At 36.1% G+C, this 17,712-nt stretch overlaps 1 protein-coding gene across 1 annotated transcript in view; it reads left to right on the top strand.

The window, feature by feature from the left end:
* The first annotated feature begins 9,189 nt into the window (after positions 1 to 9,189).
* LOC110379100 (thrombospondin type-1 domain-containing protein 7A) overlaps positions 9,190 to 17,712 on the top strand; it is a 93,726-nt gene continuing 85,203 nt past the window's right edge. The window contains exon 1 of the mRNA XM_064040261.1: positions 9,190 to 9,398. The gene's annotated coding sequence lies outside the window, so the exon portion shown is untranslated. The remainder of the gene's footprint in view (positions 9,399 to 17,712) is intronic.

Below are 17,712 nucleotides of genomic sequence, written 5' to 3'. Positions count from 1 at the left end.
GTATGTCAAATGAGTCAAGCTGATTCAGTGGCAGTTTTCAAAAGAATTGCTCCGTGATACAGCCGTTTCTACGAAGTTACACTGTGACTCAACATTATTGTGTGGTTCAAAGCTATGAGCTTTACAAATGTAGGTTTATAGGCACGAATATACGTTGTTATGTAACTATTATGTGTATTAGTGTAATATACTGGCTCTGTATTCCATGCATAGTTTGAATATTGAATCTCTTGTAATCGAGAACTAGCTGTTTCCCTTTAACCCGTTGTATGTCGGAGCGCAGATAGGTATACGCAAGACGAAACTTGATTTTCTATTGTTTTATAAATAGCGACATACAAGAAGTTAACTAAGCGCAAGATGTTGGTAAATAAACACTGCGAATCTTTGAATTTTGGAATAGTAATCACTATTACCATTTTCAGTTTTTTATAAGTTTTTTTTTTAATCGGTTTACTATAGCTGATCTTGCTAGTTCAAGCGAAAATAAAACGTGACCTACAAATTAACTCCACGTGTAACACAGTCCAAATATTGAAGATATCATGCATATTACCAAGTGAAGTGGAAAAAGGTTTAGCCGACGGTCTAGATATACCTAGTTAATGGAAAAATCATTGATTGAAAGTAATTTTCTAAGGTTCAATTACCTCTTAAACTGCGTAGTTGTGTATATATAATGAATGCAAATATGCTCCAATGACAACATTATAACAATATGTTTATTAACCACATAAAAAATCACTACTTATAGAAATAATATATGTACTTTAAAATAACTAACCCATTTTTAGATTGAAGTAAACAAAAGTCTTCATCACCACGACATATTCACAAAAATACTTTTTAATCCCAGAACTGTAATTTTCACTGCTTGTAAAATTGCAGTAGTACTTGTTCAAACAAATATAGCGCTGAGCCGGATTGACGGGGCGTCAGAGCTCGTTAGTTAAAGTGTCCTCAAAACAAAATCTCAAGATGGAGCTACGAAAATAGCGCTTCTACGAGCGTAGCGGAGCTACATAGTAGCGATCGCGTAGCTAAGCTTAGTACTCGGTTTATAAGTATACCATTAGGTCATGTTTTCTGATGAGGATTATAGGACTTCATGCCGCTACATAAGTTACTGCGTAAGACTGAAAGAAAAATACTCGTGTTGTATCGCAGCGATAGCTCTTTTTAATTTACTCATTTAAAATGCACGCTTTTAGGACTAACCAACCACCCTTGTTTTAACAAAACAAAAACAAGAAAAGAAATCCCCTGCAGCCACAGCACCTACATAATTTCCCATCCGTTACCGTCCCAAAAAACATTTTCCCCGTGGCCCATTTCCCAGCGCATATCGCGGGTTTTATGGCCCCAGTGGCCGGCTGCCGCTGGTGACAGCTAATCAATTCGCGTTCACCCCCGCTTTTTAATATCACCACAAGCTGGCTTCGCGACGTTTTGCATTGTACTCTCAAGTCGCGCAAATCATGCGACGACATCTAACTGAGAATGATTCGAGCGAAAATTGAAAATATTTTTTTTTTGGAATTTGGTGGCCTGTGTTTTTTGTAGTAAATCTTGTGTTTGTTAAAGGCTACATCTCAGTATATGCTGTGCTAGTGCATAGCATTTTTCAGATGACTATTATATTAACGTCTAGGTATATAACATTATTTAACTATTGAATTTGGCTTAACTATTATATTGCACGCTATTAATTTCCTTTACATCTTTCTATGTCATTCAATCACTCACACACACTATCATATTATAACTACACTAGCTGTTGCCCGCAACTTCGTCTGCGTGGGCAAGTTTCATACAAACTTTCATCCCCTTGGGGGTAGAATTGATCAAAATCCTTTCTTAGCGGATGCCTACGTCATAACATCTACCTGCATGCCAAATTTCAGCCCGATCCGTCCAGTGGTTTCAGCTGTGCGTTGATAGATCACTATGTCAGTCAGTCAGTCAGTCAGTCACCTTTGAGTTTTATATATTTAGATTTCACTATCTATATAGTGTGCCTCAGAGCCCCAACATTTTTATTGTTATTTTTTCATAAAGAAACCTTGGAAACTCGGATACGTCAAAGAAGATATTTGCTCCGAAATGTTTTGTGAATGCGATCGAGTTCGCTTCCTGTTATTTTCACGTACCATTGGTTTGCGATCTTTTGTTAAGTAAGTTATAACCTAGTTGAAGAAATAACGTAAGATTCATACTAAGTAAATTGGTACTTTTGTACTTGTATTTTGTGTATATTATGTTTATGTTGGAGTAAGAACAGTTACCGCTACAACCTGCTTTTTGTAAATACATAGACCGTAATCTATACTAATATTATAAAGAGGAAAACTTTGTTTGTTTGTTTGGTTGTAATGAATTTTCTCAAAAACTACTGGACAGTTTTTAAAAATTCTTTCACCATTCGAAAGCTACATTATCCACGAGTAACATAGGCTATATTTTATCCAGGTACGGGCAGTAGTTACCACGGGACGCGGGTGAAACCGCGGGAAAATGGCTAGTTATGAATATAAAATTAATTTCAAACTGTATCAATACGTTATCTGAGCTGCATTTTTTATCAATACTGTTGACGTCATACATAACATCAGATGGAAAATCGTTTCATTATTATAAAATCTACTTAGAATGTATAATAGTAAGCCTACACATTCAATTAAGGGGCAAAAAGTAGAGGGATATTAAAAACGTCGTACTCACCACTTGTAAGGTATCTGTGACAAAGTAATCACCTTAATTAATTTTATGGAAAAAAGTTTGTTGTGCATGATCTTTTTTGAAGTCGTTGAAGTGAATTTGAAATAGAAACCAAGGTGACTGCTATCTGCCCACACAAATAAGTTATTTTATAAGAGAAAGACGTTTCTAGGAACAAAAATGTATTGGTAAGCACTTGTATTACAGTCATAGCGAAGTTGTTCTTGGTAATACCAGAAATACTGTGATGTTATTGACTTGTGATTTTGTGATATCAAAAGTTCTTTCACATTCCTTGTATTCTTGAACTCACGAAATATACTTCTACAAATCAATATATAAGACTGGAATACAAAAAAATAGAAAAAACAATAGAAAATCGGAATACACTTTTAAAAAAGGAATCCCTTTGAAAAACCAGTGAGTTCCCATGGTAGTGTCTATACGTGAATCAACGTACGTGCATCCAATTTCACCGGGCGGACTGTGAACGGAAGAGTCTAGAATAGAAGCCGGCTGTTCTCAATAAACCTGGTTTTTGCACGACTGTGCTATCACGGATATATTTGTAGGATACTATGAGTTGGGATAGTTATGATTGGACTTCGTTTTTTCACTGAAATTCGAATAAAAAACTACATGGACGATCCAGCCAAGGTCGCCGGGAAGCAGTGATTACGGGTTGCTGAAGATCGAGGAATATTTTGAAGTTTGTAGGAGGCTGTCGGACTTTGGAAGAGGCCTTTGTCCAGCAGTGGACGTTTTTCGGCTGACACGACGACGAATAAAATCCTTTCTTAATTCTAAACCTGCCACATGAGTAATTTAACACCAACACCCATACCGATTACACTTAAGACGACCTTAATCTTTTCTCCCATAGCTACAGAGCCCCATAGACTCAGTAAACAGAGGTTTTTAAAACTATCTCCCCTACTTAATGGGTGTGGTGTAGGCGCCTGTCCCGAGGGCTCTCGGCGTGCATCGTTAAAATCGAGCGCTCTTCACTATGCACCTGTGCAAGTGCATCTCTGCATCTCTGCAGGGTAGAGTACGTCTTTTTGTTATGAGTTTTAATTGTTATATGTTTTGTGGTTCATTTTTGTTTGGGGCGGTGATTAAATACTGTAAAGAAATGTGTGAAATTAATGCATATGTATAGTATAGAGACTTTTTGTACGAGCGAAAAAAAAATGTAAGGAGCTATAATGGTAATATAATGTCACTAGTCGCATCGCCTAAAATCAGTGGTATTACCGGATCTTTAGGTTCTTTAATATAACGAATGATGATTTGGCTATCTGATTTACTTATGTATTGCATAAGCAAGCATAAAAATATATAAAAGCAATATAATATTAGCAAGGCCAAAATCCACTTTCAAACTGATATTATCAATCTACTTTCAGACGAATCCCTAAAGATACAACATCGCAACAAATAGGTGAGCTCCAACAAGATCGAAGTACCTCAAACTTGCCAGACTTAAGAGCAACCAATAAAAGCATTCCAACAGCACTTACAGGCTGAGATTAAGTTTCTTAAAAACAAAATCAGCTCATTATAAACTTGGACAGGCAGTCAAACAAATAAGGCGATTACATGGAGGAAAGAAAAATGGATGAGTGGAGATGCCATAATGCATGTAGGCCAAGCGCCTTCATGTAGGTCAAATTCGTACGTTGGGCATGACCGAAACGATCAGTTACAAGTGTATTAACTAAGAGTTGTAGTTCTTTAAGACATCTGTTAATGATTTTTAATATTACAAAAAATTGGCGATTTCAAAGAAAGCGTATAAGGGCGGAGACAGTAATGTTCCTCCCACACCCGATTTCTCGTTGTAGCATCTCCGCTAGTCATTTTGTTCTCCATGAACGAGGGTCTGACAGCAGTTTGTACAACGAGCAAGTTTAGATAAGCTGACTGTGTGCATCAGTTTTGCGTACGTCTCATAGCGGGCGGAGTTTGGACGTCCAAGTTGATTCCAGTCTGTTAATTGTGCTATAGGTGCTTATAGTTCGTGGTAGTTCGATTGTTGTTGTGAGAGATAGCAAGCCATGCGGGTGATGTATAGCATTTATGGTTATTTTCTCATAGATTTGTTGCTTGTTGTTTTTCCTGTAGAAAAGATAATTAAGCAATGATGAAATTATAAAAAAAATACCTTGTGCATTACCTGACTTTTTAAGTACACTCATATAATGCTAGGTTACACCAGCGGTTTCAGCTGATTCCATATAAAAGTATTAGGTATTATTCTGATTCCTGAAGTATATACTTGTCAAGTTTCATCAAAATCCATTCAAGCGTTAGCACCTGAAAAACTAACAAACACTTTTGCACTTTAGCACAGACTACTTAATAGTTGACTTTAGTGTGGTTTAGGATCTTATCTAATAGTATCCGAGCCAGAAATCAAAAAACTATAGTTACACCAAAAAACCTCCATTCTGCATCATATGAAGGTAGTAAAAGGCTTCATCAGGGCTCCCCCGTACGTGCAAGTTGTCCGACGCCCATGCATCCAATTTAACTTGTATCGCGTACCACTGGTTGTCGATACTCGCAGAATACACATTTCTACGTAACGTATGTGTAGCTGAAATTGGAAATATTTGCTCCTATGTTACGTGGAAAATCTATTTGGTATGTGTTGGTTTTTGAGGGTTCAAAACTTTGATGCGTTCGTGTTGATAGCAATTTGAAGGTTATGTTATGTGCATAAATATTGGCAAAATGTAACTAAGAATTTATGTAAAATGTTTGAATTCTCGGAACAGAAATGATTACAAAGATTAAGTCGTACCATAAGCAAGTATGTACTTTATGAATAACTAGCTTCTGGCAGCGGTTTCACCCGCATCCCGTGGAAACCTCTGCACGAACCCGGATAAAAAGTAGACTATAGCCTTCCTCGATAAATGGGCTATCTAACACTGAAAGAATTTTTCAGATCGGACCAGTAGTTCTTGAGATTAGCGCGTTCAAACAAACAAACAAACTCTTCAGCTTTATAATATTTTATGAATAAATAGGAAAATATAACGATCCTTTGTTTTCTTTCAAGAAATGTTCCTATGAAATCGAGATGCCATGTTTTCACATAACAAATTCTACACGTAAGTAATTTGATACAATTCAAAAACATTGCCGTAACAAAATATTAAATGACAAACATTATTTTCCGTATTTGCATTACGTAAGAAGTTTTCGCGATGTTGCGTGTTTTCCTCAAGCGTCACCCAAGATGGTGGAGAGGTTAAAATGTAACCCTTGTCCGTGATCTGTCACCCTATTTCAGTGGGAGAATGTTTAAAATCGGTTCAGTGAGTCAGAAGATTGCTTGGAGCATATACCTTCTTATTACATTTGGTGGCGATGAATTTGGGTCAGTAAAAAAATAATTTAAGGATAGGATAGAAATTGAAATGCTTAATGATTAAACAATTTCTTAAGAAGAAGAGCTACAATTTTCATGTATGTATAATTTGTATACCTACATGCTTACTTTAGTGTACGATTCAGCTGTAAAATCTTTAGTATGACACGGTCAAGCTACGAATAATATTTCCATGTCATTTGTGCTTTAGTACCTGGCACAACATAACGCATATTGTTTTCCAAAATATTAATTTTTGTAATAATAGACTGGATACATCGTATTTTTTCCATATTTATTATTTCATCAAACTTTTAGTCCTTATTTCATAGCACTCAACAAATAATGAAATAATACTGTTTTCATAGTAGGGCTCTCTCGCTGGGTCTCAATAGCTCCCGTAATAGGTTATTGCAAACAACCAATAACTTTGATGGGCGCTCAAATCTTGATTGATAACTTGAGTTTATCCGCTTCTAAACTTTCCAAAGCACCAACTTGGGAAACTATTTTTAATACTCAGTTTCTAAGAAGGAAGGATCTCGAAGGTTGTATTTAAAATGTGTTTTCGTAAGAATTGGCTTTCTAGTGCTAATGGTCACTGAGATTATGCGAGCCTTCCTACTTGACAATGAAACCTTGAAAACCCACCTTTATTACTTCGGCAGCCTTTATTGTATACTGGGAAAATATTAATAATTAGTATTTTTTTTTATCGACGTAAAATCATCAAATGACCCCTCCCGCTGTGGGTTAGCAGCGGTGAGGGAGTGTCAGACTCTTATTGACTAAAATCGTCGTGTTCCGTCATAGGCCTTTTATGTACCAGGGCCGCGGTATCTCTTTCGAACAACCCGCAGCGATAATTAGTATCTGGTGTACTTAACTGCCGAACGAAAAAGAAGGTTATCTCACCAAGAAGTTTTCTATTTTTCATCATTCGATCATTACAATATTAGATCAACCATAAAATAACTCAGCCAATCCGATAAAAGGGCTCGAATGCTTTTAGCCTTTTGCCCTCGAAATATCAAATGTGAAACTTGAAATAGTTTCGGGCCTTTCTAAAATATATCGATATAAATAAACTTATTGATAACAACATAGGACTTCCACTTCGAAACACGTGCAAAAGCTTATGAGTTGAGGAAATAATAATGTTCGCAAGGGCGTTGTGTAGGCGACAACCCTAATTAGCTGTATTGATTACTACAGTTAATTGTGTAATAACATTCTCCTTTTGTACTCTGTTACTTTACTATTATTTGTTATTTATTTTATGTATTTAACTGGCAGACTGTCCATATTTGTGATTTTGTCACTCACTATGCATGACAAAGGCATATCTTAAAAAAAAAACATAAAGGAAGAAGGAAGAATAACAAAGCGCACCCTTTGTAAGAGATTTACCAATAAATAAAACATTTAGAACATCTCGTTATTCCCCCGGATGTCAATTCAAACGAATGAGCCGAAAAACACTTTTATCGGGCCGAAAATACACATTCGTTTGCCTTTGTAATTCACAAGCCAGATAAAATTTATCACCGAACAGAAGCAATGTTACATCCATCAATAGAATCCCTACATTGGAAGCCACATGTACATCGATATTAATGACCCGGAGATTTATTACCGACCTACATAAATTAAACATTTTCATAGCTGGCAACATTAACAGGCGAACTTCCCCGTTGCCTTAGTTATTATGCCTTGACAGTTATTGTTGAAAGTTTCACAGCACGACGCTTTGATTGCGACCAAAAGCCTTCTATCCCCCCCAATCGGTATAATACTTACATTCAACAGTGTTGCCATCTCACTTTATATACTAAGAAAGTAGGGGACGGAGATGGTACAGGTGGGAAAGATTATCGGAAGCTGTAAGTCTGATCGGTCAAGGCAGTTATCATGAAGTCGTTTCGAACGTCGAATTTATGGAGTCTGCTAGTCTCTGGAAGATGATAAATGATAATCGAGTGATCGGAAAACTCCTGTTCGATATTTTACCTTTGACGGCAACCTGATTGGTTTTGCACAAAGAATATTTTCCGTAAACAATAATATTAGCTCTATTTTTGTGTTGTTTTCCTGCTAAGTTGGATTGTGTTATCTTGTGATTGACGTTCTCGAAGTTTTAATGGGTTTATGTTGTTCCTTTTATAGAAAAATTGGAAAACTCTTTGTTATTATTAGGTAAGGTAGAAAAATAAAGCGATTGAGGGTAAACAAAACTCTTTCCTATTTATTATATTTCGTTGCTATATTTGGTTTGGTCATATTGCCAAAATAGAATGTTATATACTTCGTCTTTTTTAACAAAGGGAGAAAACATGGAATACATAAACAAGAATACATATGGAAAAAAAAGGCTTTATTTGCGTACATTTCCGCTGAAACCGAACAAAAGATCTCCACATCCTAAATAACGTACAATATTAAATGACGAACATCATTTATTTAATACATTTGGAATAAACCCTCATTATTGCGAGAGGAAATTAAAAAATGAACTGTGCGAAGGGTTGAGCGATGAGGAATTATAATTGGCTAGGCTGTTGGCTGAAACAAAGGTCCGTAAAGGGCGAGCGAAGCTTCCGCGAGCTGGCTACGTATCGAGTACTCCCCGCCCGGATGGGAGGGTGCCACAGACCAGTTGGCTCGAAGACAGTACTATAGGCAGAAAGCTAATGAGGAAGTAGTTCCCAATTTTTCTTCTGCAGTTTATTTTGTGTACAGTCCCAAGTGTAGGTACGTAGTTAGTGTATTAGATCAACGCAGAAGCTGAAAAAATATAAATAACTATTTGGGGTTTTAGGTATTTCTAAAAAAATGTAAACTATCTCTAAAAAATAACATTTGAACCAAGAATCTATTTTATTAATAGTAGGTACATTTTATATTCTTTATCACACTGAAAAACCACTTTTCATAACTAAACAACCAGCTGAATATTATTCTTAATACAATAATCATTCTATAAAGTTTATTTCAATGTTACCCCAATAAGCACGAACAACCCTATTCTACCTATTCAGCCATCTTGTCTCCGCCATCTTTCAGGTTTTCGCGCGTTGTTCGCAGCGGGTGGCGCGGCGCAGCCAGTGTTGGTCAGTGCCCCGCGCGTCGCGTACCGAACGATACGCGTATCGCCGAACACTACGCACACCACTAGCATTCCTATTCTCTTTTTAAAATTTGAATATTCAAACCGATGCTTGACATTTAAATTTTATTTTCGGCCAGTGTTTTTGTAAGGAATGTGGAGGTTAGATTAGGAGGAACGCGAATAAAGAAGGTAAGGTTATATTTTATCCTCTTTTATCAGTTACGTTTCAGGGACTGGCACGTGTTTTTGCTTGAGCAAATGTTGTCTGGAATTATTTATTTAACGTAATGGCAACGGTTAATGGAATGCTTTGTGCCTGCTTAAAATATTTTTAAAAGGCTGTTTATATTTAATGTGTGTTTATTTACGTGAAGTAGCTCCGGATATTTATTTTACATCGAGTATTCAATAATACTATTATTTATCTTCCAAGAATAATATGCCATGACATCATGGTTTCCACGTAAGAAAAATATTTTCCAAAATTCAGTGGAACATATCTCAAAATTAAATAAGTTAAAAAAACTACTTTTAGGAATAAATCAGTTCATATATTACTTATATCTTTTAAAAAACTTATTTGATAAAAGCAGGTCTTCTGAGCTCCTTTCCCGTATCAACAGAAAAATAGGGGTCAACGTACTCTTCTTTCACTGGCCTTGGTAATATCACGTAGCCCCGTACAAAAAAATATTTATGACTAGTCTAGATAATATTGCTTTCTTCATCACTTTTTATGAATTTACCTAGCTTAATATTCCTCGTCGCTACGAGCTACGGTGCCTACGGCGTAGCAGTTTTAATCGTAGCACGTCTACGAATGAGTCATTGCTCAAGCACAAAGACTATAAAACCACTTGACTGCGCATACAGTGCCCCGACGCTCGCCAAAAGTTAGTGATTTTGCGCGTACTATAAGGCTACGTTCAGTACGATCCTTTAGTAGCGACCGTGAACTGACCAATAGTAGCCGCGGATTATGCCGCGTCCCCCCGCCCGCAGTGGTGAGTCGTGTTCTTAGAAGAAATTGGCGAGTGCGCTCTCTAGTGGTTATTTACTTTATGCTCAAGCATGAGTATTATTTTTCACTACTGAATTCATTCTACTGAGTAAATATTTATATTCTGAGACAGTAGAATATCTGTATTTCCTATTTTATATTTTCATTAAAACAAAGGTATTACAGAAAACTAGACAATAATCACCGTCTGCTTTAGTTTCCGCCTTGAGTTTATTTTCACAAAAAGGGTTTCAGAACAAATATCCTGTTATATTAAACATAATAGCAACCTTATTGTCATTGACTGGATGTAAATTCAGATTCTAGTCTTATTTTGAGAATATACCTAATCTAACAAAAAAAAAAAATATTTTCTAACTATTAAGTTTTAAAACGATGTGTAATAAAAAACTATATGTACCTAATGGTTTTATCAAATATTTGAATACAATCCTAACTTTAATTTTCTTTTATAGTTAGCCATTCTGCAGCGTAGAGTTTTTATTCGCTGTAACGTTAACCCGTAAAACGTCGAGTGTAGTTCTACAGCACTCGCAAACTACAAACTTTTAGTCGGCCGATAGTTTTTTTGGGCTCGTGAATCAGTAAGGCGATTATCACACTGCCCCGCATGATGCAGCGTAGTGCGTGGATGCGTTTTTTTCCGTTGCTTGTAAATATCTCCGTTTGTATGGAAAACACGCATAGTCCAACACACTGAAAATGCATCCACGCGCGTTCATGCGGATCACGCACAAACATGCGGAGAAACACGCACCCCCGCGCGTAGGTGCGGGGCGAAACGCAAGGTATGGCACACTGATCCCGCAGTGACGCACGTGATTTTGAACGGGCGTGACGTGTATATTTGAAAATGGAACTCGATGCGAGCCGCTGTGCGTGAATTTACAAAACGCACCTACGCGCGTGAGTGCGTGAAAAACCCGCACGATGATGCAGATCTGCACTCCCGCAAGAACGCGCGTAGGTGCGTCGACACGCAAGATGCAGCGTGATGCGGGGCAGTGTGAAGATCACCTTAAAATGATTAATTACAAAGATCAGGTACTTAGTCGGTATTCGGCTGACAAAAAAAAATTTGAATGTAGATATTTATCTATTTGTTGGTTGGGGCAAGCAGTTACATAATTACTTCATTAGGTACCTACACCACACATCCATTTTTGATCTCAAATCTAATAAAGTTAGGTGACATATTGGCGACTTATCGCTAAGGAAAAAAAATCTTTGCAAAAAAAATGTATGCCAGCCATCGCGTCAACTGTTGGCCGACTGTTTAGTCTATAGTCTGCTACTCTTACGGTTTAATGACTATGGCTGTTCGTCGTTTGTTTCATTTGAGTTCTGAGACACGACAGGGTTATGGCCCGAATTCTCGCGTTCTGTTTACGAATATTTAATTAATAAAGTTTAGGGTACGCCCTTATTGGCCTTTAAATGAATGCGCCTTTATTTTTTTATGGGCGCTTGTGTTACGAATTTACGGTTTGCTGGAATTAAAAAATTTGGATTATTTTATATCTACTTATCTACATAATGTTTATTGATGTTAAGTTTTTTTATGTTGAATCAAAAATATCTACAAAATGACTCCTTCTGAGCAATTTTTGATGCAATTAATATTTTTACCCAAACCATTCTCAAATCCCGACAATAATTTTCAAAGACCCTCTTAAATGATATTAAAAATTTAATTAAACTGTAGACAAATCATTACAGCCTTAATTATATAACTAATACAAAACATAATTTAATTATATTAAGAGAGGGCTTCATCAAGCCCCGTCCTTCAATTTAGGCACGCTCCTTGAGTCGGTTCTAATTGATTTAACCTTAGACTCACGTAATCAAGATACCAAGTAATGTTATTAAAAATACTAAACTAAAACCGCATTAAAATTGGTTCAGACAAACGTGAAATAATCGCGCACAAACATACTTACAGATCAATCAAGAACCTCCTTCTTTTTAAACCGGTCAAAAAGAAAAACATTTATATTTTGGAAATAAATTCCGAATATGTATATAATACTGTGTTATAAGCAACTGCAGTAGTAATTTGTCTTATATTAACAGTAAAAAATACATCTGGAAAAACATAAAAATATCAAAATTAATGTCGCTAACATAAACTATAAAAAACAAATGCTTTCACAACAAATTTCATGCGAACATAAACTTTATTTTTATCCACATAAAGATACATTTTCAACTAACAACTCGAAACAAAAATTGTCTTTCAAAGAAACCGACAGTTGGGAATAAAACAACTTAATACGACTTCCAAAGAAAAAGTATAAATAGCGGAAAAACTTCTTTCACATTAATAGACGAGCTCTCGGAAACAAAACTGAATAATTCACAACTTATTTCAATATAAAACATAGCAATTTTAATATCGCATACCTAGATCTAAAGAAGGGTAAGTCAAAAAATCACTTTTTTTCAGAAAAGACGAAAAACTGATTCCTTCACCCCTGCTCGTTGTAGAAATATTCTAATAGAACAATGCTCTTTGTACGCATCTAAAACATATATATTTTTTTAATCTGTTTTATTGGTCAATGAGTATTCGCTGGAATTTGATGGTATGCATAACTAAAAAAAATGATTCTTTAGTTAGCCCCCTTTAGATACCGGTGTGCGATATATTCCTTTGAAAACGTAACAGGGAAACGCTTTTGATGCTTGGACTATACCACTACCAATTTAAATAGACACGTCACGGGCGCTGTGTGTAAAGAAAAAGGTTATTTTCAATACAATATTTTAGTTCCGCAATTGATTGAATGAGTTGGTATATGAGTGAGCTTATAAAATATTCACTGCAGATAATTTGAAAAGAAGTCTTGTTAGTTATTAGTGACATAGTAAGCCGAACTAATGACTCTTTCGAGTATACATTTATAATGCATCATATTGGGTATCAACTGGGGTATCATTTGGAGCTGTGATTTTATTATTTATTGGTTTAATGGTAGCTTTGTCTACGTAGTAATCAATTGTGTGGGCTTCGTTATTAAGACGTATTCGTGAATAAATGATTAATGGCTTTATGAGCGATTAACGTGGTGGTATATTTGGATTTAGGCAAATAAATAATGTTTAATTACGGGTACCTAATAGTCATACATCGTGCGTTGTAGATTGAAACAAAAATATAACAGAATACAGTGTTATTTACTTTACCCTAAAAAAATTCAGTCTTTATATTGGATGAGTTTACCAACTTTCTATTAATGTCTTTACAAAATGATAAGAATTAATACTTGAACGTTACAACCGTCTTACATTCTAAGAGACAGATAGAATTTTCTCGAACACATACGCTAAAACTTAAATACCTAAAAATACATAAAACCTAAATAAAGCACGCTAGAAACTGTCGAGACAATACGCAGATATGACATTAAAGCCAGTAATTCGACGTAATTGTTAGTACACAGACCGAAGCAGCCATTAGCAGTAACAGAATTAGTAGAGCCGACGTCGCCCAATTAGCGAGGAGGATACACCGACTGCCTTTTATCATTTCCAACTGCGTTTTTTAAAAAACGAAACGTTCGAAAACGAAGTTTGAAATGGTAAAAGCAACCTTTTTGGTGTGACGGTGTCGTATGTATTTTTGGACAAATATTGAGTTAATTGGCCGTTTTTAAACGATGTTTTGTGTGTCAAACGAGCTTTGATTGAATATTTGTGCGATTTCAAAAATGGAATATGTCGTGTATCGACTGATGATAGGTTTCGTTTTACGGTCGTTCCCAATACTTAATCTGTTGTTTTGTTTACTAGAAATAAGGAATTTGACATTACATGTATGGGCCTACTGTCAAAATCTATCTCTGGTAGCCAAATTAATAGATAGATAGAATATTGGGAACGGTCGTTATTCAATCGGCCGGTCGTTTCGTTTCGTTTTGTTCATTGGATCATAATTTTCTAGTTATAAGTATCTATATTGATTTTGTTTCATGAATAAATAAAGGTTGCGTACTTTTATTCGATTTCAATTGTTAAGTTCAAAAGAATCCATTATTAAAGTTCTTGTTATAAACAGAATTGAAATAGAAGCCTTTTAAATATTTACACGAATAAAAAACTGTGTTTTATTTGCTTTAATATTTTATTATGAATAGACGAACTAATAAAAAATATTTTAGAAGTATAGAGAGCTTTGAAGAAATCTTTTTGAACAATTGAATTGTTTTCAAAATGAGATTTAAAAATTAAGTAAAATATTATATTGTATTGGGAAATTTAAAATTACAATGGACTCGTGTCGTAAAACCGAGATAATGGAGCAGTATTTACTGGCAGATACATACTACAATAATTAATTATTAATCATTTTATAAGCATTCTTTAAATCCTCTCAAGTGTATAATTTGACTATTTCTTAGGTATGTAAGTAGTTACTATAAGTACCGGGGAGTATTGACGACATCCAGCTACTAGGTACATTACCAACCTATTTTGAGATCCCCCAAAAAAATTTTTTTCCTCGTCAAAGAAACCTCAAAAATGACACGCAAATACCTAAGGGCCAAATTAGAACCAACTTCCGAAAACTTAGCTGAAACCATTGAAAAACAACCAAATTAAACTGGGACATATTCTTAAGAAGTTTCATGGAAAACATCCATACATTTTGGGCTGGGTCGTCACAAATACCAACATGACGCAAAAATAGGTACATAATACACGTATATAGATAAACAAACAAGGTATTTTGAACTTAATTAGCACCTAGTTAAGTATTCAATTGGCGTGGCAAACAATTATGGAATAGTTTAGCTTTTGAATAGCTTCTTGTTTGTTGATAACAGAATTTGATATTCATAAGATTATTCATTAACAGTTGAATAATTCATATCACCCTCCGATTTAATTGTAATTATAGCTGTATTGTGTATTTTACTTTTTTTTCACTGGGAATTAAATTGTCTTATATGCTAAATTTTTATTATGCTTGAACATGAGTATTTTATCCATTATAATATGACAGAATTTACATAATACATATGCTCTTTTATATAATCCCACATGGATAAGCTTCAGCAAAAACTTTCAAAACAACTTATAAGAAAACCGAAAACATTTCTAACGCGAATCCTCCGAGACTAAAGTTCTTGTAATGGAGTCAAGCTGTCGACATTTCTGTCCGTTCAATTTGGCTCTCTACCCACAAACTGGTCTTATTTTAGACGGCTCTTGTTCCCTAGTTGTTCCTAGAATTTCCTAGAAAATTGACATTTTACCGTCGGACTTTTAAAAAGAAAGTTCCGAAGAAAAGTCTGAAAAACGATCAAGAAACTTGTAAAGGTTGCCAGAAAAGAGGGTGAATGAAAAAATACACTATCCAGAAAATATTACAATAATAATACTTAGACTTATGTAGGTTACATCATCATCCTCCTGCCCTTATCCCAATTTTATTTGGGGTCGGCGCAGCATGTTTTCTTCTTCCATACGCTTCTATCTGCCGTCATCTCACAAGTAACATTCTTTCTTACCATATCTACTTTCACACAATCCATCCATCGTTTCTTTGGTCTTCCTCTTCCACTATATCCGTCCACGTTCATACTCATCACCTTCCTCACAACATGACTCTCATTCCTCCGCATCACATGCCCATACCACGACAGCAATTATGTAGTTTACATTATTTAGGTACAGTAATTATGTAGGTTACATTATTATCTACATTTCGTGAGTTAAGTAACCTAAATAACTTTTCTTGTATCTACTTTGTAAGGATCTCTGAGTCTGAGACGCTCCGACGTGTCCCAAGCGGACTTAGTCTGGAAACTTCTAACTGAGCCAACCTGTCGACGGCTTTTTGTTGAGAGAAACTCGCGAACCAGCACGGAATTGCGATAATTTAGTCGACTTTCATACCCATAGATACGTATCTACAGTTTAGTTATTCATTGTTCTAATATTAGTACATGCCCTTTTAAACTTTCTCCTACTATCAAATGTCCAAACATTGCGAAAGAAAGATATCTCAAGCACATTTTCTTTATTTGAAATGGACTTTCAAACTTTCACGGTTGCTGTCGTCATCTGTCCGCTGAATTTCGACTTTCTGTTATTTCAACGACTTTTTTGGAGCTCGCGAGTAGAGGGTTGAAATCGAAACGGCACAATTTCGCAGATTCGCAGTTAAAAATGACATGAATGAGGGAAGTGAGCGACGATGTGGAGGGCTCTCGTGCGGAACCCTGCAGCCCTTTTCGAGCCTTTCATTTCGAACGGCCCTTGCACGTTGTTTCGGTGCTTGACCTCTCTCGCAAATTAAGAATGTTCGTTTTATTAATGATAGTTGGGATGTGATTGTAATTATGTGATTTGCAGGGTTTTATTGGAAGATACATCAGTCAATGTAATTATTTCGTAATAAGCGATCATTGGCTCAGTATTAAAGGCAAGCCATAGTATTTTCCGCTGTAGCGCATGTTTACCATTGCAGAGGTATATTTATGCGACTTACCAAACAAATATATTGCGAGGAAGTCAGAAGACTCCTCTATCTCGCTGTCAACAAAGTTAGCAAGTAATATCTGTCGCGCTCGTTTTTCTGTGCGACCGCCCAAAGTTTCAGGATCTTCAAACTTGGCTAACGAAAGCCGAAATTGATCGAAAACTTTACGCCTGATAAACAATTGGTGTATTCGCAATTTGCACACAAATGAAACCGGCTGTTAAGTTAGTTATGGTGCCGGGAGGGGATAATTGAGTTATGGCGGCCCGCGGCACCTAACAGCCCATTCCTACCCTCGCTCCAAAATCGAAGACGATTATTAAAACCGTTTTAATAGAGGAACGTTTTTATAGCGAGCCGCGGGCAGCGTAAATAACGCAGCGAAATTACTTTCAGGAAATTCACGATTTTCGCAACGCACTGCGGACGCGAAAACAGATATTTCCCGCTTGCTATTTTTAGGAGACTTCCATTAAATGTCCTGCTTTTAAAAGCAAATAACAACAAGGCGTGAACAATGAATGGAATTAATTAAGCATTTGTACTGGAAACGACTCGGTCATCTGTCTACTCTGTACACCTGTCGCAAGAACCGCGCTGTCCCGAATATAATAATTATCTTGGACATTACTGTGGAGTGGTGCCTCTTCCACGAAGAGTAGCAAACAACGCAAACAACCATTATAATAAATGGTTTTGCTGTTCAAACAGAAGCTTGAAAAGGGACTTAGATCTCCCAACAAAGCCAGGGAACGTTTTCTATTGTTGTCTAAGGAAACAAAGAATTTCCCAATACAAATCGAGCACTATTTGCTTTCCATAATTCAGTGTTTGTCGTACTACTGCTGATAGCCGACGTAATGGGAGGTTGAGACTCGTGTAAGTGGAAATGCCTCTGTTTGGAAGGACAGATGGATGTGTGTGAAGCTTTCGCCGTATTTATTGTGCTAAGAATTAAGATCGTGTTTTGTTTGGCCTCGCAGTTTACCGTG

The sequence above is a fragment of the Helicoverpa armigera genome, chromosome 2 (assembly GCF_030705265.1).
Source record: "Helicoverpa armigera isolate CAAS_96S chromosome 2, ASM3070526v1, whole genome shotgun sequence".
Taxonomy (NCBI): domain Eukaryota; kingdom Metazoa; phylum Arthropoda; class Insecta; order Lepidoptera; family Noctuidae; genus Helicoverpa; species Helicoverpa armigera.
The sequence above is the reverse complement of the archived record's forward strand: the minus strand, read 5'-3'. Positions and strand labels throughout refer to the sequence as shown.